At 40.6% G+C, this 25,106-nt stretch overlaps 1 long non-coding RNA gene across 4 annotated transcripts in view; it reads left to right on the forward strand.

Moving 5' to 3' along the window:
* The window catches only part of LOC113955435, a 320,550-nt gene that overhangs the window by 284,940 nt on the left and 10,504 nt on the right, over positions 1-25,106 (forward strand). Inside the window, exons 12-15 of one of the 4 annotated variants that reach the window (XR_003530550.1) lie at positions 10,487-10,604; positions 11,731-11,946; positions 13,749-13,818; positions 19,260-19,330. This is a non-coding gene — a long non-coding RNA (uncharacterized LOC113955435). The remainder of the gene's footprint in view (positions 1-10,486; positions 10,605-11,730; positions 11,947-13,748; positions 13,819-19,259; positions 19,331-25,106) is intronic. The other 3 variants (XR_003530551.1, XR_003530552.1, XR_003530553.1) reach the window with 3 other exon arrangements.

Consider the following 25,106-nt stretch of genomic DNA (forward strand, 5'->3'; position numbering starts at 1 on the left):
TTCTTCCAGGTTGTGTGTGAAAAACTGGCACTGGTGGGATTTGTGATCCAGGACTGTAATTACAGCCATAAACGTCAGCTACCACGAGACTCAGCTTTCTCTGAGCCCTTTGCACAGATTGTGCTGAGATGGAAGAGACTTGGCAAAATTGTCACTGGCACCTAACCTTCTGTCCTCATTTGTAATTGGCAACTGTCTGTAATGCATTTTTTTTTTAATGTCTCTATCTTTTTGTGCACAAAACAAGTAAACAAGAAGGAAGGAAGTAAACAGTAGCATTCACGAAAAACACAAGTGGTAACCTTGGAGACAGAAAACGAGCTGTCAATTTATTTCCAAGCTGAAGTGCTGTAACAGTCTCTCTGTGCTTCCTGTACAATGCAGACTTCTGCATTTCAGGAACAACAGGAACAGTAAGTGTACATCTTACCCGTGCAGATGTGAATGCGGCTCTAGGAGAGGAGAGACACGTCACCATGTGAGATCAGTTGGCTTTCTGTGCCCAGTGCCCCCAGCAGGTTGTGACACAGGTTGTTGGTTTTCCTTTCCCTTTATGTGTGGATTTAACTTGAGGATGCAGACCAATACCTCACAGTCCAAGGCATGTTTTCAGTTTTAAATATAAAAGAGGCTGTGTTGCTGTAGGGAAGAGAGAGATATGGGCTATCCTGCTGCTTTCTGAAAACTGAGAACTACTGCCAGTCATTTTTGCATGGCATAACAGATCTATCTACGTCTTTTAGTATCAAGAAGAGAACAATTATGCTTTCTTTTGTGTTTATTTCATAATGAAATGCTAATTGCTTTTAGTGCCTGGGATACTTGGAGCTGCAAGTAGTATTTCTGGTATTTCCATGGTAAAAAAGGAAGTTTAGACTCTGTACTCCTCTACTAACTATAACCAGCTATGAGTTGTTAATGGCAGCAGTGTCATAGCTAATCTGTAACAAAATGAATTAAAGTTCTGGACACCTCCAAAAGAACAAATATTGTGCAGCACTACAATTTAAAAGAAATGACATGTCTATGATTCTGCTCTGGCTGGGGTATGGAAGCATGTCCTTGCTACTTCAGTCCCAGTTTTTTTTCTTGTACATTAGTATATTTACATTTGCTCCCACACTTTTGGCTTTGGATGTGGAACAGATATTTGTAAGTTCAGTGCACAGACATGGTCAGTGGTGAAGAGAGAGATTTGATGGCCAGATTGGCAGAGAGGAAATTGCTTCTCAGTGTTGCCTGTGTGCCTACTGTGAGGGCTGTTGAGGGGATCTGGAAAGTGCAAAGAGCTGTGCCCACACGGGCAGGCATTGCTCAGTCTCACCAGGGCCATGCTGTCCCTGAAGCTCCTGAGAGTTTCTCCCCATTACCCAGTCCGAGATCTGGTCCATGACTGAGAACATCACTCAGAGGTCTCATACATCATAGCTGAATGCCAGAACCTCATCTGTGTACAACTGCATGAATTACTGTGCATTTGTTTGGCTTGAGAGAAGAATCTGAGCCAAAATCTTTCACCTTTTGAGAGGTGAACATATTTCCTCATTTCCTAGTGCTGTGTAACAATCCCTGTTACTCGCTGGGCATTAAAGCTGGACCTCAAGGTGTTTCTGCTTTGAAGATGAACTCTCTTCTGGTAATCTGGTAATCTGGTAATCTGTAGTGTTTCATATCTCTCTGACTTGGCTTGCAGCCTGCAGAAAATGCAAGGTCTTACTGTCTTACTGAGGGAAGAGGATCTCTTTTCATTTTTTTTCTCATTATTATTTTCCAGTTAATCTCTTTTTTCAGGAAGTCTAATGTCCTTTGTGACTGGAATCAGATTTTCTCTTTGTTCTCGTATGGCTTTCCATATATTATTAGCAAAAATTGCATGTGAAAAAAAACCCTCTTCATCTCCCACTTAAAAATGAAAAGAATATGAAAAAAACCAACTGTTTTCCCAATTCTCTCTTTCTGTGATTATTATGCAAAAATTTCTAAATTTGACTTGTCCCTTTTACATCCCACTTTGCGATTCTTTTTAGAATTTTTCCTTTGTTGTTCAGCTCCAACTTTATATAAACTAAAAATTAAAGATTTCTTTTTGATTCATTTAATTCTAGTGCCATCTGGAATTGTATCAATTGTGCTGTTTCTCCACCCTCGTAGACAGCAGCATACACTGCTTTGCAGATTTTCGGGCTACAATCCAATTTGCAAATGCTTCAATGATTTTCTCTTTACGTACATGTTTGAGGATTACAGGGAACACTGGAGTCAGCTTTTGAAAGGACTTTTTACCACACAGAGAAACACAACCTAGCAGTTTAATTTTAATTGATGGTCAAATGACCTAGAAAGTGAACCACCCAAAAGCCTAATGGAGGCAATGTTTCTTTATCTAAATGCTAACACAGGAATGGAATTGAACTCACTGTAAAGAACTAGGCTTGTTTACAATACAAAACTCTGCCTTAAAAACAAACAAACTTTTTTTTTTCTTGCTTTCTGGTGCATGGTCTCGGATAGAGGATTTAGAAATATGATCAAGTCAACAGAGAAAATCACTGAAATGCCAACAAGGGCTCTGACACTCCATCTTCTCTTCTGCATCTGCTACACAGATCTTTGTTTAAGGACAGTGCACTTTCCTCCAAGGGCTTTCCTATGTCTTTTCCCTATACTGCTTCTTCTTCTGTCAGCCTGGCCCTTGAGGATAAGTCCTAAGAATAAGAATAAAATGGAGTGTTTCATCTCTGCCCATTTCTTTTTTCAATTTCTAGTCTTGCGTTTTAGGCACTGAAGCGTTAGTGTTACAAAAATATCCCTTAGTATTTGCATGTTTATAGTTTTTTCCTTGCCTGTGGAAAATAATGACACTCTCTCCTGTAAGTGGGAGCTGCCATCCCTCTAGAGCAGCAGCAGTGGACTTCAGAGATGGGGCTGAATCTTAGAGGCTTTGGGTCTCCTTGTACTTGCCCGCAGAGTGAGGGGACCAAATCTTGGCCCACACAGGTATTTTCTGGGAATCTCATACTGCACCTACCTCCATAGCAATATCTTTCGAAAATCCATAGAGACGTGTAGTTAAATGATACTGTCAGACCAACTTCCCATTTGTTTTCAGGTAATTCACACTGGGTTTGGCGTGGTTGTTTTTATGTGGTAAAAATATTACAGGCACTGGGACAAATCTTTTTCCAGAGGTGGTGGCCCTGGAATGAAGATCATGAGGTTGTTTTGTAGCATTTATTGGTAGAAACAGCTGATTTATCCCAGAAACGAACACTGTGTTGCAGTTCTTCCAGCAATTAAAGAGTAAATAATCATCTCAAAAGAGATGATGAAAATGGGAGGGTAAACAGTGTAATATCTTTGGGAACTTTGCACTGGTCTATAACCTTTAGGAAAAGACACAGGAAAACACTATAGAAAGATTTAGACATACAGCTGAGGCCAGGATCTGAACATGATGGAATCTGGGATAGAAGGAGAGAAAGAGAGAGAAAAAGGGTGGAATTTGGTTCAGCTGTGTTTAGTCATAATTATTGCCAGAGTGATACAAAATGGACATCATGGCTTGTTGGCAAGACGTGGATACTGCAATGATTACTGTTACTCATCACACAGAAACACAAATATTCTTTTTCCTACTGTGGAATATGAGTGTTCTCCAGGCTGGTCTGCTGGAGATGTTTGTGAGACACACAAGGGAAGAACAGTAAAAATAGGGACGCAATTTATATTTTACTGTATTTTTTAGCATTCTATTATGTTTCCTCTGTGCTTATGAATTTTTTTTTTTGAGGAACATGGGCAAAATAACCTACCCAAAGACAAAACCAAGATCCGCTTCCAGTTGTGATTGAGCTAACTTAACTAGCCAACATCTCTCGGTTTTTGTTGGTGAAAACATACACCCAAGTGGCAGTGAAAAGTTTTTAACTGTAAAGCTGTAAATACTGTTGAAAATGCGAATAAAGGAGACTTTTATGCATATTTTAAACAACTACTGTAGAGACAGTAATTGTAACTATGGACATGGGATATGATCAGTTTTTATACTTGTATATTGAAGAAAAACACACTCCTGAGTGGTACCTGTGCTTTTAGTGCTCATGAGCAGAAACCTTTCTCCCTGGAGCCTTACATTTTGCTGAGTGAAGTCAACAGCAATATTGTAGCTAATTAGAGAAGTGCAATATCAAATTTATACAGCATTTAACTGCGTGTTTAAGGTATATAAGACTTTTAAACCATAACATAAAGGTATAGTTAGAAACTATAAAATATCACAATTATTGATAAATGTGCAGAATAAAGCATGAAGTCTCATGGCAGTGTTACAAATGCAGAGTTGGAGCACCAGGATTTTCTTCCCCTACGTGTAAGTACCTCATGTCTGTGTTCCACTAGTCGGTTGCTAAAAAACAACAACAAAAAGGATAAGAGACACATGTTAGAAGAACCAGCTATTACAGTGTGAGAAGGATGTTTAATAAGTAAATATTCATCACATAAAAACATATAAAAATTCAGAGGTAGAACAAAATATGATCTATATGAACTGTAGAATGCACAAGTTTTATAGTGCTGTAAATTCTTTTCAGAGGTAATGGAAATGTTTAGGACATACATATATAATCACCAAATAACTATTGATAGATAAAAGTTTGATCCCCAAACAAAGCTTCACAACATAAAAAGATGGGATTGTAAAATAACTGACAGGGATCATAAAAGATGTGAAACTCTGAACCAATGATGAAGCTAAGAAAACAGTGTAATGTTTGAATTTGCAGCGTTCTGGAGAGGTAGGGTGAGAAATACAAGAGGAAGAACAGGATGTCCAAAGGGGACCATGAGATGGTGTAAAGGTGTAGGTCATTATCACGTGCAGTTTAATGCTAAATGGTCTATATTGAAAGGGAATCCTTGAACAATAATAGCAAAGAATGAAAAAAAACACCAACGAAATAACCTGTCATTGAAGGAGGGATGTTTGGTCAGGGATAGGTTCAGTAAAAAATCCCTCGTAATTCTAAAAAAATTAATATGCTATTAAAGAGCTTATAAATCTTCAGGGAAATGCTGCTTTCAAACTGTCCCTATTTCTGCTGTAGGGACATGCTGTGAACTGTGTTCATAAGCACAAGTACAATTTTCACTGGCAAGTCAAAAACGTGCAACTCTGTCCAGCTTTCAAATGGGATTCAGACCCCTTATGAATCCATATTTTTTGAAGACCATGCTGGATAGTGCTTTTAGGGGAAAAAAAGGTAATTATGAAAGCCTTCCAATTTCTGTAGTAAAGAGGTATTCTAAACTTTTTGGATAAAATGGGTCTATCTGTTATAAGGCTATCAAATCGACCTGAGTATCTCTTATTACAGACAAACTGCACAGAACTGGCAAATGAGCACGAGTTAGTTCCTGAGACACAGTTTGGAAGAGAGGTTTACTGAAGTAACTCGTCCAAATGTGTGTATTTCTGAATAGCACAAATGACAGGAAAAGAAGAAACATCTTTCAAGTGACGCTCTTCTCACAGTTATTTGGCACTCCAAACTGTAAAAGCATTTGGGCTAGTCTAAAATGCCTTTAGATAGAAATTACCTTAGTAGCCTACTTATTCTGTCAATTTTCAGTTATGGATGTACCCCCTGTGTGGATTTGCAAAGAAGTATCAATGTATGATCATGGTTTTAACAACAATAATCTGAGCTCTTGTTGCGAGCGGCTTGGAAGTTGTTTTAGTTGACTGAAGATTCCAAATTGGCTGTGGCAAAACTCTGAGTCTTGGGCAGAACCAAACTGCTGTTTCCATGATTAGGTGCAAAATGGGCTGTGTGGGTACTCAATCTCCTGGAAGTATGAAATAGCTCCTGTGAGTATAAATGGTATATGAGTATAAACGGTTTCCTTCAGCAACATGTAGACTCTAGTGGGGACTAAGAAGGTGGTTTATAAAACAGTACGAGGTCCTCTAATTTCACTTCATCATGCTGCTCCTGAAGAGTGTGAATCCTGAGGTGCTCTCTGGAAGGCCCAGGAAACACTTCCAACTGTGCATTTTTTTAATTGAGAAATTAAAATTTAGGAAAATCCAGGCAGACTCTCAAGTCTCATCTTGCTGAGCACTAGAAAATCTTCAGGTAATTAGATCTGAACCTACTTTCGAGTTTTGCGTGGCTTTTTTTTTAAACAGAACTATATGAAAAGAAATACTATTATGCTGCTGAAGATCTATCTTCCTATTCATAGCTGCCTTTTCTAGATAGAGTAACAATAGAGCACATAAAAGCTCTCTATAATTTTATTAAAAACAAGTAATCAAGATACTTAAAATGCCAACACCACCTATTCCCCTCAAAGAACTTTGAAGCAGCCTTTATTTACCCTGATGAACTACACCCAAAAAGAAAAGTGATAGGAACTGAGGGAACAGCACAAAGCTGAGGCAGGGGAAGTTTATTTTGGATTTTAGGAAAAGGATCTTCCCCCTGAGGGTGGTCAGGCACGGAACAGGCTCCCCAGGGTAACAGCACAAAGGCTGACAGAGTTTAAGGAGCATTTGGACAATGCTCTTACACACAGAGTGTCTAAGACACCACTCTTGGGGTGTCCTGTGCAGGGCCAGGAGTTGGACTCGATGACCCTGATGGGTCTCTTTCAACTCGGGATATTCTATGAGAAGTATATCTGTCCTCAACAAATTGCCATGAAATAGGCTTTACTGGTTTAACAATACTGTGACTTTATCTCTTTTTCATTAACTATTTTTTGTCCCAAAGACTTTTGATATGTTTGTTATGATATGCAGTATGTCACTGCTACAGAAATCTTGGAGCTTGTAAGGAAGTTTAAACCCCAAGAGACTCTCTGATCCAATAAGGTCACACCAGCAGTTATGATGCTCACCAAATACACTTTTTTCATCCTCATCCACATCTCAAGTGTTGTATCAGAAGCTGCTTCAAAAGAACAGGAGGATGGAAGTTCTTTTGGAAACTTTTGTACTGCATGTCTACAGAACAGAAAAATAATCTTTCTAAAGCAGCAACAGAACTAAAATCCACTAGTCTTTGCTATAACCTTTTTATTGTTGTCTCTAGTGAAAATTTTCAAGAGATGATTTCACTGTCCTCTTTTAACATCTTCTTTCTGCTGAAGTAGCTGATATACAAGAAAGAAATTTAGCTGTTGGACAACTGTAATTCTTAAGTCAGCATGTTTTGTTCGGTTTCACTAAGTGAGAAGAACCTTAAATCTGCTCTCCCTTCTGTGCCCTTTTTGATCACAGTACTAGGATGGACCTGAAATCCAGCCAGCTTTTCTCTCTTTTGAGCTTCAAATCAAGATGAAAACCCACTGTGGAAGCTCATCTTGTAGGCAGTGCTTTCAAAAATCTTTGCTCTCAAAAATGGTGAATGATATTATTGGTATATCACTCTTTAGGTAACTGTTCTGGCTGCTGTTGTAGATGCCATACAGGTTTGGAACAAAAATTAGGTTTCAGCCCCGTAGGCTATAAAATTTCTCTGCAAATTGCAAAACAGTAGCTTGAAACAGAATGAAGTGCAGCATGTCCAATGGACTAAGCAAAGTTCAAGCCAAAACTGCTGCTAGGTAATCACTGTAATTTATAAATATATGTTCTACACATAGAGGCACCTACTGGCTGTGTTGAATAGATACTGCACAGAGCACGCTTTAGTCTGGTCCCACCGTTGTTCTGTAGCAGTAGGACAGAGGTACAAGGGGTTGGAAGACTCAAAGAAAACTGAAACCATTTTATGTCAACTAAGCAGCACTGTTTTCTTTCTTCACAAGTGCCATGCTAGATGCAATACCTTTATTTCTATATTTAGACATTGGAGTTGTAACTTACAGGGACCCCAGTGAACCATCCCATGTGCTCTCACTACACTGAGGAATGGCAAAGCTTTTGTAGGAGTCTTGAGTCCAGAAATGTTTGACTATTGCCATCAGCATCCCAGCACGCTTTTCTTCCTCCAGGGCAGAAAATGGTGCTACCTGCTCCCTTCAACAGAGTCATAAAGAATAAAGGAAGTGCCTTCATGGGACTTCTTGAATTGCTGAACATGTTGCCAGGGAGTAGCTTGTCTCTAAACCAGTGGGAGATATCCAGCACAAACAGATGGCCAATCTTCATTCAGCTCTGTGCTGTGTAGCACACAACAGTTTTCTCTCTTCTCTTTTTACCACATTCTCATTTCAGTCAGATTAGTGATGGGGCTGTGCATAGCAGCCTGTGACTGCCTGGGCACTGCCTGGCCATCTTCTGCCAGAACTACCTGGCCTGTTGCTTTAGATACAGAGATTAATTCTTCCCCTCCTTTGCTAGACCACACAAAAGGGTCTCCTGGCAATGTTGTTGTTCTGGGATTCAGCTTGTGGGGGCTCTTCCAAGGAATAAAGGATGGAGAACGGACTAGTAACCCCTAGCAATTTCCAGCTTTATCCCTGAGGACAGAATTAGCCTTCCTGATTGCCTTGTAAGAGGATATGTGTGTTTGATGAGGTGCTTTGCAGGGTTTAGCCCCAGATACACATTCATGACCCAGTGTGAACGCAGCAGTTCATTGTGAATGCAAACCTGTGTACACTGCTGAGGTTTACACACACACACACAAACACACCTCCTCCTCCCCCCTTCACTAAAGAGCGCTGAAAACATCTGATCTTTACTTCTTGTCTTCCCATCCTTCCCTTTCTGGGACCAGCACAGTGGCATAAATAGAGTCAGGTTTCAGAATTTTCCTGTGTCGTTCAGGATTGATGTACCAGAGTGGACAAAGTCTGTGTGTGTACAGCTGGGAACTCACAGCAGACGGCTCACCTTACAGGTGGCAGAGTTCTCATGGGAAAAGGATAGCAAAACTGAGTTTCTGCCAGGATGTTCTCTCAGATGCAGCCTCAGTGCCTCACCATGATACCCTACCAGCTTCTTCTACCCAGTATCTTTTTTTTCAAAACAGTTTTCAAAATTTTCCATTCCAAGAAAAAACACCCTAAAAAACTTCTTGTGAACATGTTTGCCGAATTTACCAAAGGAGGAGGATGATTTCAGCTGGTTATAGTCCTGTATTTGTTCTAAATAAATCAGATGTTGACTACAGAAACATCTTTAGTTTCTCTTGTTTACAGCCCAGGCTGACAGTTAACCTCTCAAAAACTTTCAAATAAAACTCAGCTGAAGAAATGTTTGCTTTCCCCAGACTCTGAAAATGTCCAGGATTTTTTATTTAGTGGTTTTGTGGTGGTGTTTTTTGGCATACTGTATTGCATACCTCCCTGTGGTCTTTAAATTACCTGGTCATCAAGAAGGCATTTACATTCCTGTTAAAATAAGTGCACTCAGAGGTGCCAACAGAAAATTATGCATAAGGATATAGTTTATGTACACAGGTTGCAATCTAATAAAAAACCAGTCACTTCATGTTCCTAGGTCTGTGAATATTTATCATCATAAGCAAGTAGCAGAGAGAGGCTGGGCTGAGGAAATAAGGGATAGTAGAGGAAATCATTGTAACCAATAGAAGACAAACCTCCTTAGTGAAAACGGGTTCTTGCAAAATCCCAGGTAAAAGCTTCTGACAGTTTCCTTTGTATCTCTAAGTGTTCCTGAACTAAACCAGTCCCATAAATTAAGGTGCCTAAGAACAATATGTAACAGAACAGACGTTCTGCCAGCTCCTCACTGGTACCCGGTAAGGATCCCATCATTTTGGATAAAAGCAGCTGGGGGAGATAATTGTGTGGCTAAGAGAGCATCAGCAGGTTGCAAGAAATCATTAGTCACCTCTGCAATACACCTGGTAAATTATCAATACATTTAAACAGAGCTGTTCCTCTCAGTACTGCAGTGTAGGATACAGACAGCTTCAAGGCTCTGAACATAATCAGCAGACGTGTGTCAGCAATTAGGAAGCAAGCTGTTTTCTAGTACGAAATCAAGGCAGAAGAGCTGCAATTGTGGCTGGAAGTAGGCTGTGCTTCCATGATTTTACCAGGCACCTGCAGCCTGACACACCAAGTTGATCTGACGTGCAGCACAAGGATCCAGTTCTTTCCAGTCACCCACCATGTGCTATAGGAAGTCTGAATGGGTTTCAAGTTTTCAAGTCAACTGTAGAACAGCAAATGACGCCAGGTCAAGCATAATGATACAATGGCAAGGTTGGATGAGGCACTGGGAGAAACTCTGTGGTACAAAGCTAACTCTTCAGGGAAAAAAAAAAAAAGACTGGCAGGTTACCACATTTGAACCACAGTGTGAATTTATATTGAATCAGTATTTTGACTTATGCAGTGCCTACCATGTTTTTCACCTGATGTAAGAGCTCTAAACGTAGTTCATTTATAGTTTTCAGGCATTGCTTTGGTAGATTGAAAAAGTGCTGTTATGTAAAGTGGAAAGTCTTCTGAATTAGTCTTGACTATTGTGAACTAGATAAACCTTTATCATCACTCTTTTCAGCTCCTCTGTGAGATGAGTCCCCACAGAGACAGAGGCAACACTTTGGTCACCTTTGATCACACTGAGCAGCGCTTGACCCTTCATGGATTTACCTGGAAATTGGAATCTACCCAACAGGGTAAGGCAGTGATTTCTAGTTGACTTGATTCAGAGTGAACAAATCTGCTGATTAGCTTCAGTCAGGCAGGTAATGGGATATCTTCACTGTTCTGCTGTTGTTCAGGCTGTGTCTCTGTGCTGGTTTTGACTGGTGTAGAGTTAATTTTCTTCAGTGGCCAGTATGGCCCATGTTTTGGATATGTGCTGAACACAGCTGATAATTCAGGGATGTTTTCCTTGTTGCTGAGCAGAGCCCACACAGAGCCAAGGCTTTTCTGCCCCTTACTCGACCCCACCAGCGAGGAGGCTGGGGTGGCACAAGGAGCTGGGAGGGGACAGAGCCAGGGCAGCTGACCCCAAGTGACCCAAAAGGGGTATCCCAGACCATACTGGGTCATGCATAGCACACAAAGCTGGGGGAAAAAGGAAGAGGGGAACATTCACAAGGCTGGTGTTTGTCTTCCCAAGTCACCCTTCTGTGTGATGGAGCCCTGCTGTCCTGGGGATGGCTGGGCACCTGCCTGCACATGGGAAGTAAGGAATGAATTCCTTGTTTTACTTTCCTTGCACTGCTTTTGCTTTACCTACCAAACTGTCTTTATCTCAACCAGTGAGTTTTCTCACTGTTACTCTTCTGATTCTCTTCCCCCATCCCACCAGGGGGAAATGAGTGAGTGGCTGTGTTGGGCTAAGCTGCTGGCTGGGGTGAAACCAGGACAGTCTCTGAAGGGCAGCCTCAGTGTATCTCACTGGTGTGTTTCATGCTGGGGAAAAAATAAAAATTAAAAAAAAAAAAAAAAAAGAAGAAAAAAAAGAGATGGTTTTGCATCTGCAAAAAATACTTTTTTCTTAGTTGAGAATTACCAAGACCTGACTGAAGCTCCACATCAGAGTTTTGATCTTGTACTGCAATCGCTTAAAGAAGGAGAAGGGGATATGAAACGAGAAATGAGAAGGAACCAGTGTGGATGATGGTAGCTGTGTTCTCCTCCTCATGCCCTGCACATTGTGTGGTAGGAAAGGAGAATTCACCAAGAGGACACACTGAGTGCAGCAGCACTCACCAACAGTCAGGGAAAGTTTGTTGCTGTTTTCATAGATTCATGCTCTCATACACTTGGATAGTCAGTAATGTGTCATCCTAGGTACGTGTTTATGTTGTCAGACAAGGAATATCCAGGGATAGCTGTCCATTTTCAGAGCAATTTTCAAGGCTTGATACATCATGTGGAATCTGTCTGGCCCATCACTCAGACTGTGGACAAGGAAGTGGTGTTGCAGAAGACAAGTATATCAGTTCAGTTCTTGTCTGTCTCAGTCCATCTGGTGAAGCATCAAGTGTGTGGGAGCACTCGGTCCAGGTAGAGTTTGAGGGACATGGGAAAATGTACTGCAGAAAGTTAGAAAATCTGGGTATTGTGTGCTCTGTTCATTTGATTGACTGATGAAAACAAATTTTTACCAGTGCACAGATCCTATTTCGTGAGACCTCTTCCTGTTTTCCCTGCTGGGTGGTCTAACTTCCAGAGTACCTGTGGCAGCCACTGCTTGTCACAGCTCAGTGACAGCTCTCAGTAACTCCAGCAGCTGGTAGTGCTCTCTAGAAATCCAGGGTCATTTTTACTGCTTTAGAGCACTTTTGCCAAAGCCAGTAAGTACCAGCTCAAACACACCTTGAAACTTGGTGGGGGCAGGAATTGGGATTTCAAAACTAAGAGGTTCCCTCAGTACTGAGATGTTTTCTATGTAGGGGTGGTCTGCTTCTTTCTTATTAAATACAAATACTAGGAATGTAGTATTCAAGTAATACATTTTTTTTGACTGCTTTAATGAGCATGTTATCAGCATTTCTACTTTATTGTATATAGCAGAACGGAAATATTGGCAGTAACTGTGCACTTACCACTTGGAATGCAAGTATGACATGAAAGAGGTTTTAAATATTAAATATTTTCTTGTAGAATTTGTAGAAATTGACCTTAGTTATTGGAATAATGGTCTAAACATTCAACTTTCACTCTAATTATCCAGTCTTTCCTCTGCTCTCGTGCAGCTATGGTGTCACAACCAAAAAAATAATTTAATGAAATTAAGTGTGTGTTGAAATATATATACACACACATACACTTCAGGTTGGCAAATGAAAATAAAAAGACAGTGTAAAAAGCACTTCAACAAATATGATTTAATGTTCAATTTAGCAATTAAGTGTATGTTGGATATGCTGCCACAGTAAATACTGGTCAATTTTAGTTCCTCAGTCCTGTGGTCTCTTAGGCCAAAGTTGGCACCCCGTGTGTTTGTGTCCGTGCTGTGGGTTCTAACCTGGTGTAGTGCCTGCTGCTGGGAATGCAGCAGCTGGGGCAGGGAGGTGGTTCTTGGATGACACCAGATTTTCTCTCAGCTCTATGACGGAGTTACGTGGCAGTACTCAAGGCACAGGTTGGCTGTCGATGGTGGTGTCACGCTGTGGGGAATTGCTTTTGGGGGGCAGTCAGCTGCTGGAGAGCTCAGGGCTGAACCTTTCCTGCAACACACCTTTATCGTGTGTTATAAAGGAACTTGCACATTTATTTTTACTTTATTAGCCTTGTATTACCCAGAGGGGCCTACAAGATTTTTTTGCAAGGACATGTAGTGATAGGGCAAGGGGTAATGAATTTAAACCAATAGAGGGCAGGTTTAGATTAGATATTAGGAATAAATTCTTCCCTGTGAGGGTGGTGAGGCCATGGTACAGGTTGCCCGGAGAAGCTGTGGATCCCTGGAAGTTTTCAGGGCCAGGCTGGATAGGGCTTGGAGGAACCTGGGATAGTGGAAGGTGTCCCTGCCCATGGCAGAGGGTTGGAACTGGATGGTCTTTAAGGTCCCTTCCAACTCAAACCATTCTAGGATTCTGTGATTTTGGGACCTTCAGTAAAAATAACTTGCCCAGTTTTCCTGAAATACCCTGCTCTGTGTAGCCTGCACGGCTCTGAAACAGCCATCTGGTTTCTTTTGCTGCCTCTGCTGCTACATCCTGAGTACAACAGCAATTTGCAGTTACTCTCTTTTTCCCTTCTCCCATGTCCTTCACCTCGAAAGCACAGGCCCTCGCTACAGTAGCATCCATGTGGGTCTCCAGGATGGAAAAACTGAGTTAACATTTTTTTTTCCTTTACAGAGCAAGGAGGTTCTTTACAGAAGAATCAGCCTGATGAGCACTGGTTTTCATGCGCGTGCTTGTTTGCATGGTAGGAAGGCTTTTTCTGTGAATGGGAGGAATGTTTAGCATCTGATTTTCTGAACTGAAAAGATTTCCTGTCTGTATAATTAGCCTTATTTATGCAATTAGAGCTTATCCACTACTTGCTTGGTTTGTTTTTTTTTTAGTTTACTTTCCTCTATGTAGAATATTCATCAGACAGCTCATGTTGAGAAGTCAACAAGATTGTTGTCGTTGTTCTGGTTTTTGTGTCTCTACAAGGAATGCGATTGTCACTGAAGCAATGAATTGTTGAATACAATCTAAACACCACTTAATGTCAGCTTTTTTTTCCCTGAGTGACATGATGATGAATTCCGGAGGAAAAAAGTACCTTAGAGAAATTTCATCAAATAAATTATCTAGTTGTGCCTAGAAATTCCATAATGACCTCAAGACTTAGGAGCTGCCAAATATACTGCTTAGAACTAGCCACTCTTGAGATATTAAAATAATATACAATGAACACTGCAAAATCTGCTTACTCTAGAACTTGATGTATCTCTTTAAACCTAATTCATTGTGTGCAAATGACATTTGCTTTTATAATAGAAGCATGTATTCATGCTCTACATTGTTCTTGTCTGTCTCTCTAGCACACTAGGGACTGTGGTGCATCCTGTATGTCTTAGAACTTAATCATTCAGTTACTCAGTAAAAATAAAATGGTGTGAACATGCTCATGAGTGAGAGCAATCAAACTCAGTCACAGAAAAAGACAGTCCAAACTTGAATGTCATCCAGATAATTTACCAGGCTCAGAATACAAAACATTTAACGAGGAACTGTCATGTTTATAGAAATTTTAAGGATTGTATAGATTATATTAGAATAGCGATGGAATTATAATTGATAGAAATAGCAGAGTTAGGGTAATTTCTTCTAAATCCATAAGCAATCCAGTCAAACAGAAATATTCACAAGGTAGGCACAGTGGAATTTGTTAAGCTGGTGGTTGTGCTGCTTTCTTCTCTCAGAGAAACCAGCTCTGCAAGGTTTCACCCTGTGCTGGCCTTTGTCCCTTGTAGTGCTTTGTTATACACCCTACAAGACCTACTTTGGAGAAGACTGAACAATTTTGGGGAAAGCAGGCAGACTGAAAAGGTTGCTGAAAGCCCAGTGCAGCAATGTGGTGTCTGCATGTCTGATTCTCTGCTGTTCTGCACATGGACATGTGCTCATTTGCCAAACGGGACCTGCCAGGGCAGCAGAGGGGAACGCTTCATCTCCCTGCTAGCAGGAAATGGCACATTCCTTTCAAGTTTCAAGCTGCATCCTGACTCTTTGCTCAGACAGGCTGTGTATTCAAAGGGTTTTAGGAGGCTGAATTCAGTGTAGTTGATTCCATAAACAAATCACTTCTCTGTTCCTCCTCTCTGTAAAATGGAAATTACAGAGGAGTGTTAAGAGCTTGGGGTGAAAAAGCTCTGCTCAGTGATGTTATTTGTGATGTGGTAACACATCAGGGAAGGCAGGATTAATGGTCAGGTAATTCAAAGACTGGCAGGATGTTCCTGAGAGTGATAGAAGTAGTTCAGACACCATGACTAAAAATCAACCATTGATACAGCTGTTATTGCTGTTGCTACAGAATGCATAAATTGTATTCCTTCTGTCTTGTAGTTTGATTTGCATAGCTATAAACTCCCTCCCTTAATCTTCAAATAAAGCACACCTACTTCGTATATATGCTCCTCTTTTTGCCTGAGGCAATGTAAGAGTTGATCCATTAATATCATGGCTTGTTTTCTACTTAAGTGGATATTGCACTACCATCCATTACCAGCTTTTAAACACCTCTAGGTTTGGGTTTTCCACTATTTTTGTAGCCTCATGTGACAAAAAGTATTTCTTTATATTCAATGTTTTCATTTGGAAAAACCCAGGTGGTAATGTTATCCCAGTTGTCATTATTTTTTGCTAATTCTTTAGAGAAATTCTTCAGCTTTGGTAAATTCATCCAGTAGAATATGGATGGCAACAGAGAAATATTTGACAAAAATTCTGGTATTTCAGGGAGTTTCATAAAAACTGTCAGAACTTTCATTAACTCATAACTCCCTCTGGATTGTGTCTCTATCTCTTTTAGGGCCCCTGAGATCAGCCTTTTTATTTCACTAGGCTGAAACTTTTACAACAGACAGTTCCCAAATGGCATATCCAGCTGCAGCCGTGTATTTTTCTTTGTTAATGCCAGTAGTGTTAACAGCATTGGATTGAATTAAGCTTTACTAAGGCTGTAGCAGTTAGGATCTTCAAATGCTTTTCTCTAGGGCACTTCTTCCTCATAAGAGAATAATTTGAAAAATTAAAAAAAAAAAAAAAAGCCTAATGCTGAAGAACTCACAGGAAAGGCTTCATTGCTGTCACTGAATGAATCATCCACATCAGGTTTTTTTCTCCAAACTCTTTGAAAGCAAGAGTGCCTTGAACAGGTGCTCCAGGTTTGGAGAAACTCAAGAAAGGGATTTCAAGCCCTACATTCAGAGCTCAGATTCAAGTGACATTATGAATAGCTTAAATTAATTACCCTGTCCAGTGAGACTGAATTGTCATATAAAATATTCTAAATCAAACAAAACAGTATTTCAGTAAGAAGCCATTGTCTTTACCACTCTGTCACTCTTGCAAGGTGTGAGTGGTGCTGTGGAGAGTGTATTGCAAGACTTTTTCCCCACGATAAGGCAGCCTTGGAAGGGATTACAGCAGCCAGGCTCCTGAACAGCCAACATGCAACTAGAAATGTGTTATTTCAGGTACCTGGTACAAGAATATATTGAGGAAAATGTATTGGGAGGTTCCGTAGTTTCGTCCTCTTGGATAACTTACCATCAGTGTAAGTTGAGTTGCATGTGAATTAAACCTCTGTCCAGCTGCAATTTGTGCAGACTTTTACCACAGCTCCTGTGTGTGGCACACCCCCAGCAGCCTCAGGGCTGCAATCAGATCCCCCTCTGTTTCCGGTTCCAGCTGCTGCAGTCAGTCAAATAGGTGAAATCCTAGTAGGACCTTTCCTTTGTCTCCTTTCCGGGGTGGCATGTGCTCTCTTTACACTTTTTTGTTACTTTTAGCCAAAACTGGATAATTTTTTTTTCCTTCCTGGCAGTTGTGCCCTGAAGTGCTTCCTCTTCCTTCCACCCGTGGAAAATTGCCGTGGTTGTTACACGTTGTCATGGTTTGAAACACCCAAAAATCCAATTTCCTAGTCCAAGCCTCCCTCCCACAACTCACCCCAGGGTGAGGGGTTTTCCAGACACAACACAAAACTCAATATGGGGGAAAGGGTATTATATCACAATTATTACACAAATAAATATTATAATACATTATATACATAATCCTAACTATCTCTCCTAAGCAATATTTACATTGGATCAAATCTCTTTTCCCTCCAATAAAAGTCCAGAAGGGAAGAAGGAAAGATCCTTTCCACTTTCAGGGCAGCAGTGTCTCTCTCTTCAATGCAGCAGTCGTAGTTGGAGTTGTTGTAGTTGGATCTCTTTCCATTACACACAAGGGGGTCTCCTCTCACCACTCTCGGCCCTTCGACTCCAAGTGAAGGTCTCTCTCTCCCGTGGACTGCGAAGCGGGGACAAAAGCTCACCTCACCACGTCATATCATGAAGTGCAGGGGTCTTCCTGACAGTCTCTTCCTCAGGGGATTTACCCCCCGAATCAGAATGTTTAGGGCAGCTTTCAGCTCAGTCCTTCCCCTAAGCATTCTATCAGACCTCCTCTGCTCTGTCTCAGCTGCCAGCTTGGCAGCAGCAGCAGGGGAGGAACAAGGTCACCTCCTCTGCATTTCGTCCGGCTGTCCGGTCCAGCTTCCAGGACGTCTACGAGCTTCTCAGCTCCTCTCTGCAGTGTATGCTGCATTTTAGGACTTCCACCAAGTAGGAGTCCACCCCCTCCTCCTAGGAGGGGTCTCAAAGGGGTTTTGGGGAGAGTTGATTCAGTTCTTACCCCAAAACTGTCTCTGTTGAGCTTTTTCTCTCTCTCTCTCTCTCTCTCTCTCTCTTTCTCTCCATCAGACATCTCTGTGTCTCTCTGCTTAGCTGCATGCTGACTTTGCTGCTTGTTTCTTATCTTCTTGGCCCTCTGCCACAGTTCTCCATTCACTGCTGCTCCACTGCCGCTTTCAGTATCTCTGGCTGTCCACTCACAGCAAGGAAACTTCCCCCAGCTCTTAGCTACAGATACTTGGCCCAGTCTAACACTGTTTCAAGTTCCTGCAGCCCCCCAGCCGGGAGCTGGGGGGGGCCCAGCTCCCAGCAGGGCTCCTGGCTTTTCTCCCCTCTTGACCTAAAACATGGCCACTTCTTCCTTAACTGGATCATCATCCTTCTTTTCCAGTCTGGTGTGATATGTTTAAATTTTGCAAGGGCGCTGATTGGGTAACCCCCTCAGGGGTTGCCATTTTTTTAACTCCAGGGGGAAAACCACTTGTTTTCCCCACCACACACATGCACTGCTTGGAGTGCTCCTATAGCCCGCAGGAACTCCCTCTTCCCAGCGCCATGTTCAGGATGCCTGGAATCTGCTGGTTTATGACCAGTAGATTTCTGGCTTCCTGGGAGGGAAGAGTATTGATTTACATACCCGGTAAATATCTTGTAGGCAATTTTCCTTTCTAATCATTGTTCAATAAGCACAGCTGGACGCAAATAAATTGACATTATAGTTAAGGCCTCCTAACAGCTCCACTCACATCTCCTGGGGCCTTTCTGTAGCCTCTAGGATTTTTATAAAGATTTATTTCCCCTAAATATAATTACATTATAATCTAATTACTTTCTTACACTTCTTCTCATAATTAACTTTCCTATGTTTAAAACTTGAAGAAAGAAATGAGATAGAACACACTGCTTTATTAATCTGAGGAGTGTATCTTATATTTCTTAAAATAACTTCTGATTTTTGTTTTATTTCATTGGTCTGGTTGATATGATCTGTAAACATCTTCTCAGCCAGTGCCAAATTAAAATAATACGTACTTGATTTTTATGGTACATCAATAAAAACATAGGTGGTATGAATAGCAAGAAGGAACAGATACATGGTTTCGTTCTATTTTAAATGGTAATGTGTTATATCTAATCTGCTAACGTGAAACAAATATTGATAGGTCTGAACTGGACAAAATGCACACAGTAAATTCAGTTTCTAGTGTTAGTTTGTAGACCAAGTACTTACTTATCAATTTCCTTTATACTAATACAGAAGTTCTTGGTTTCTACTTTTCTTTTTTTCTTTTTTTAATTCTGTTGTCATTTCATACAGAGATAGAACAGTTTTGCACTGGGAGAACTACATGAAAATCTCTTTGGAATGGATATATTTTTATTTATTGTTCATCAGTATCTTCTGAATAGTCTTAAAAGCAAATTCCATGATAACAGTCCATGAGCTCTTCCGTTTGTCTTTCTACAGCTTTGTGTTTTTCCACTGGACCAACCAATGGACTTGCATGACTAGAAATTCAAACAAGCAAATTCCATAAGGTATGTGAAATGTTGACTGACACACATCTGCTTTTCATTCTCAGAAAGAGTATTTTCTTAAAATTTGATATCATTTTTAGGGTCAAAGAACATGATAAAAATAAATTATCTGAATACCTAGGATAATTCTACTAATAGCAGTAGAGAGATCCCACTGTACTGGTTCCCACAATGTATGAAAATATTTTTTTAAATTTTGTTCTCACATATAGAGAGTGTTTCAAGGAAAAGTCAGAGGGGAATATATATCTTTTTTTTATGCAGGTTGAACTTTCTTTTTAAAACAGAACTGAACTCAGTTTCAATGTTCTGTATTCCGTATTGAAATTCTTCTAACGTTTTTATATAAAATAGGGATTTGGGGGTTTATCTCCTGTTATTTTCATAATAGAAAACCTGTCACTTTATATGAGGAACCCACCCTATTGTTTCAGATAAATTCTCATGCCATTCAATGGAAAATAACAGTCCTCTGCTGCAATTCTTCATGTTTTCCCTCAGTGTGGCAACTGTGGAGAGCAGGAGCAGTTAAATAGCTGCTTGAGTTTGGATCATACTGCTCTGTAGGAGTAATTGGAAGCAGTTCCTGTTTTTACAGCAGTGGCACTAGGAAGCACCATTCTCCTTTCAGCCTCCCTCCCCCCCATATTTGACCTGATATCAACATGAACATTTTTCAGAAGAGGCAGCTTGAGACTTTTCAGCAAAAAGTGCTAGAATTAATTTTGCCAGTTTGGCAAGGGTGTTGGGAGAACATAACCTTTTGTATCCCCAGTGCTGTAGCTACGAAGCTGAGTTTTATAGCAGAGGAGATCCCAAGGAACGACATCGACTGTCTCTCTGCCATCTGGCCCAGCCTGGTTGCAGCACATGGCCAAAAAAGGCATCAGGAGGGGGCAAGGTCGCTGTGCTCTGCCCTCCCCTGCACTGACTCAGCTGCTGCTCAGTGCTCTGAGTACTGCCAGGGCACAGAGGAAATGAAAGTGTGGTCCAGCAGTTCCCAGGGCAGCTCACATCTGGAGATATGCAGAGGTCAATAAAGCTCCCCAGGGAGGCAAGAAACTGGAATGCTTTATTGGATTTACAAGTTCATATTTAAAGGGTTTGTAACAATTTGTTACAAACAGGGGGTTTCAGGGGATGACATAACCGAAAAACCTGACTTACACAATTCAGGGGTTTCACAGAGATGACATCAGGGGAAAATCCATGTTACACTTCTTGGGCTTTTAGGAATTACCTCATGGGGAAAACCCCATCTTATCTTAGGGGTATTACATGGGGGGAACAGGTAAGGAAGAGATAAAAAGGGAGAGATAAAACACAAAAGGTCTTCTGCACAGGTTTGATGAGATCAGGGCAGGGTTTCTCCGGGCTCGGGCAGGACATTCCAAACCCATGACATCAATGGATCCTTGTCTGGACTCTAGATGGAGGCTTTTTCTTAGTCTCTGTCAGCCCAAGGCTTTTGTTTAAACCTAGTAGTTTTCTTTTTCTCATATCCAAATTTTGAAATCCAACAGAGATACACAAGGCACAGTTTCAATAATGAAAGAAAGGCTGACTGGGGTGGAAAGGGAGTTGCAGAGTCAATAAGAAGAGTCAAAAAGGGATAGTTTTCCCCACTTTAATCTCCCTGGTATGAATATTAGCTGTGGAAAAACTGAAAGGTCATTTAGGCCTAAGTCTAGAGCATCTCTTTTTGGATGGAGTGCCTTTCTTCTTTACTTTAGTAGAAGTGCATAGGACAAAACTGAGATCACATTTGAACTGGAATATAAACCCACTTTTCCTTTAGTATTTCAGACTCCTCAGCCCAAATCTTTAAAATGGAAAATACCTAAAAAGTCATTGTGGCGAAAAAAGTCAATTTCCAAAGTTTGTTTTTCCACTAGTCATCAGGTATTTAAATCTTTGCCTTTTGTCAGAAAAACACCTTTGATAAAGGCCACCTTCCATGTATATAGATTTCACCTTTGGAGATGAAAGGGAACCATCTGTGAGATGTCTCTAGTTCCTGCTGGGAGCATGCCCTGTGCACTGGGCACTGGACTGGTGAGGACAGAGGTCACTGGGACCCTGAGGGTGGCAAGAACAAACCATGCCACCTCTCTGTCTCTGTTTCCCTGCTTGTGTATTTTGCCTATTAAATCACATCTGTCACCTTTATCACCTCCTTGTTCTTTACAGATGTACTTCTCTTTGCTGCTTTTTAAACATATCCTTTTGAAAACTTTCTTGCTCTATACCAGCTGTTTCCATAAGATCTTTTGGCTTAGGATTTTGCCTTTGAGTCTCTATATATATAACCTGGATTTTTGTTGTTAGTATACCTACTGCTGCCTCTAGAAAATATTTTGATATGTAATGAGGCAAGACTTCCTTCACAAAATCTGTTTCTCTCTTTGCCAATAAGTATATTTGTCTATGAAGGCACTCATTCTATTCTTTGAAACAGTTTCCACCAGTTTACTTGGCTTTCTGCTCCATGTTTGCCCAGAACACTTTGGTAACAGAGCAAATTTAAGTCAGAAGTTAAATAGCACCGTTGGTAGTTAAATCTTGAGTTTCTTTATGTTATAGGCAGTTCTCATGTGGTTCTGGTGGTTTGTTACGGTTCATTTGGTCATTAGAAAACCTTTTTGGGTGTCTCTGTCATTAATTTTTATTTGAGATATTTTTATTTATTTTGTTTGAGATATTTGGGGCTCTCTTGTAGAGAGAGATTCCAGAATAGGACTCTTTCCAGTCTCCTCCCCCCCCTCAAAATATGTGCAAGAAAAAAATAGAAACAAAACCATAAAAACAAAAAAAATGAAATCTGATCCAGTGTAGGGCTTCCAACAAAGCCAAGAGTTGCTTCCTCCTCTCTGAGTTTCCTGGCTGCCCATGAAATACTGATTCCTGCTAACGTATCCCAGTATGTTTATACTTTCCACTGAGCATAAGTGAAGTTTTCCCATCACCACGTTGTTCCACTATTGAAATATAATAGTGATAGTATTTCATTTCAATGCTTCATTTCATCGCCCAGGATATCAGTTCCATGGGATCACATCTGAGTAAACTGTCCAGAGGGCTTGGCCCATTAGTTTTAAACTACTCTTTAACATATGATTCTATTTACTGTTTGGTACAGCTTACTCTATCTTTTATACATGCTTTGATTTTCTGGTTCCAGGGTCTCTGATTGTTTTCTTTCCACTAGGATGCCTAGTGCTTATTATGCCCACATTTGATATTCTCAGTTAAAAGTGTGCAGGGCAACAAGTCAGGCAGGCAATCAGGTTCCCTATCTAATTGCTTAGATGGCTGCAGGAAAACATGGATAAGTTGCTTTTATTTTTTTTTTTCTCTATACAACTGTATCTTTTATGTTTCCTATTTGATTATCTCAAGCTTCCATCCTATCCTTTATATAAATTCTTTTAACTTCCCCAGTGAGCTTTTCTGCACCCATCAGCATTCTTCCACTTTCCCGTTTCAGCAACTTTACACAAACCTTGGCTGTGTTCCTGGGAGGTGAATTACCCATCACTGGAGCCTGCAACTTGTAACTGAGGTTCATGACCCAAGAGTGTATTTACCTCTTGTGAGGATGATTTCTTATGGACCTCATTTCCAGCTGGGGTTCAGGACCCTTGTAGCCAACAGAGGCTGTTGGCCTTTAAGTGTTGACTGCTGGGAAGGGTCTGTATTGTGCTGACATGCACATAAGCCCCCCCCAGGGAGCAGCTGTTTGATCCCTCTGTTGAGCAGTGCAGCATATTCTTCACCTCGTTGGATTTTTTAACTTCCTGCTTGGGTGGGCTGCCTTTCTCAATCCATCCTGTCAGTGGTTGCTAATGGGCTGCCCCTTATTTCCTTGTTGGAGCTCAGATTGACCACAACAGCAAGCTTTTTTCCCACTATTTCTAGCAGTAGTTTTACGGGCTAAAAACATGTATCTGCTAAATTCAGTTTCCAGGAAGCATTGCTAATTCTTATGGCAGAATAGGGACTGAAGGATCCCAGGCAGATCTCTCCACAAACACTGATGTGTTAATATATTCTTGATATTCATTGCGTCTCCAGTAATTTGCCTTTTACCTAGAAGGGCACATCAGCAAGTGGCTCTCCTGTGTTTACTCTTAAGTAAATTGTGGTGTTAAACAGCTTCTTTCTGAAACCCTCCTGGTTGCATAAGCCATGTGATTCTGGATACAACAATCTGATGAGGCAGAACAGTACTAGGGTGTGTTAAGTGGTGGCTATTGCTTGCATTTCAGTATATTTGTATTGAGGATCACTCTCCTGGAAGTAACAAACATGGAAGAGGGATTAATTCGAGAGTCCCAAAGTCATTGTCCAGAACGGGAGGTTTGCAGCTATCAGACAGAAAGCATCAACTTTCTATTTTTGGGATTAGTAACTTTGGTCTTGATGAGCAACGATAAAATCACGCAGAACATAATTCATTAAAATACAGTTCAGTCTGGGATCATTGGTGAGGTTTGCCACCTGTGTGGCCTCATGCTTGCCCAAGTAGATTGTAGGTCATAGAAATATGTCAGGAAACAGTTTACAGGGACACCTATTAGAATACTCAAGGCTGAACATCTGCCTCTCCTAATCTGTCACTGTCTCACTGAAAAAATAATTTCTGACATTCAGTCAACCAAAAATATCACTGGAACAGCCCAGTGGTCGGTTCAGTAGGAGTTTGTGAGTGGAAAGAAACCAGTCTGATTTGCACAAAATACCTTTTGGTGATAAAACCTCACTTTTGTTGCTGGCTGGAACAGGTACGGACCTTCTCATGTTTCTCGCTTTAATTTGGCATTAATGAGTTTTTGCAAACATGGCCTCTGTGTTTATACAGTCATTCTTTGCTTGTTTATACCAGTCTGTCAAAGGCCGCACTGGGGTTTTGTGTTTGCTTTTTTTTTGTATGTGTGTTAAACATTGAGCAGCAAGACAGGGCACATACAGTTGTATAAGTGTTTCTAAAATAATATCTACTCAATACACCTGGAAGTAGTACCCCTGTTCCCCTCAGATATTTCAAGTCTGAGGGGAACACTTGGTTTGGATATACAAATCAGTCTTATTTCCTATTTCTGTTCTTTTGAATTTAACTTATGCTTTCTTTAGGTATTTCAGAACAACGTCTGCTCTCACAGATGTTATAATTTGTAATTTAAATTGTGAATGCAGAATTTCTGTCTTATAAGAAATAATGAAAAGCATCAACCATTGTGGACAAAAATGGCTGCACTGAGGCCCTGTAACATCTCCTATGAATATTTCTTGGATTTTACCTTTGGTTTTCACTGCAGTAATTGCTTATTTTCAAACTGCAATACTTCATCTGTTTTAAATGGGTGTTAGAAATAGTTGCACTTTTCAACATGGCAAAAATAGCTTTAAAATTTTAGTGGTTGGATTTCATTGTCTGTTTCTAGATAGTCACAAATCTCCAGACATTTAGAGTCAGATTTCAGGTATTATTTTTGCAAGCTAACAGTGAAAAATAATTTTTAAAAAGTCACCAAAAAGAAAAAAAAAGCCCAACAAACTTAAAATAGATTTATTTTCTCCCTATTTCTTTTTCCACTCGTGGTTGGTCACAACCTTACAGGCAACATTCCCTGCCTTGTCACAGGTTGAGCACAACACACGCCAGGTTCCAGTGTGTGTAAATGAGCTGGGATTGCAGTTTAAAGGATGCTGCTGGTCATCAGAGATGAACACTGGCTAAAATGTGTCAGAAAGCTTGAACCAAACCTTCCCTCCT

The sequence above is a fragment of the Corapipo altera genome, unplaced genomic scaffold, assembly GCF_003945725.1.
Source record: "Corapipo altera isolate COAL_440 unplaced genomic scaffold, ASM394572v1 133, whole genome shotgun sequence".
NCBI lineage: Eukaryota > Metazoa > Chordata > Aves > Passeriformes > Pipridae > Corapipo > Corapipo altera.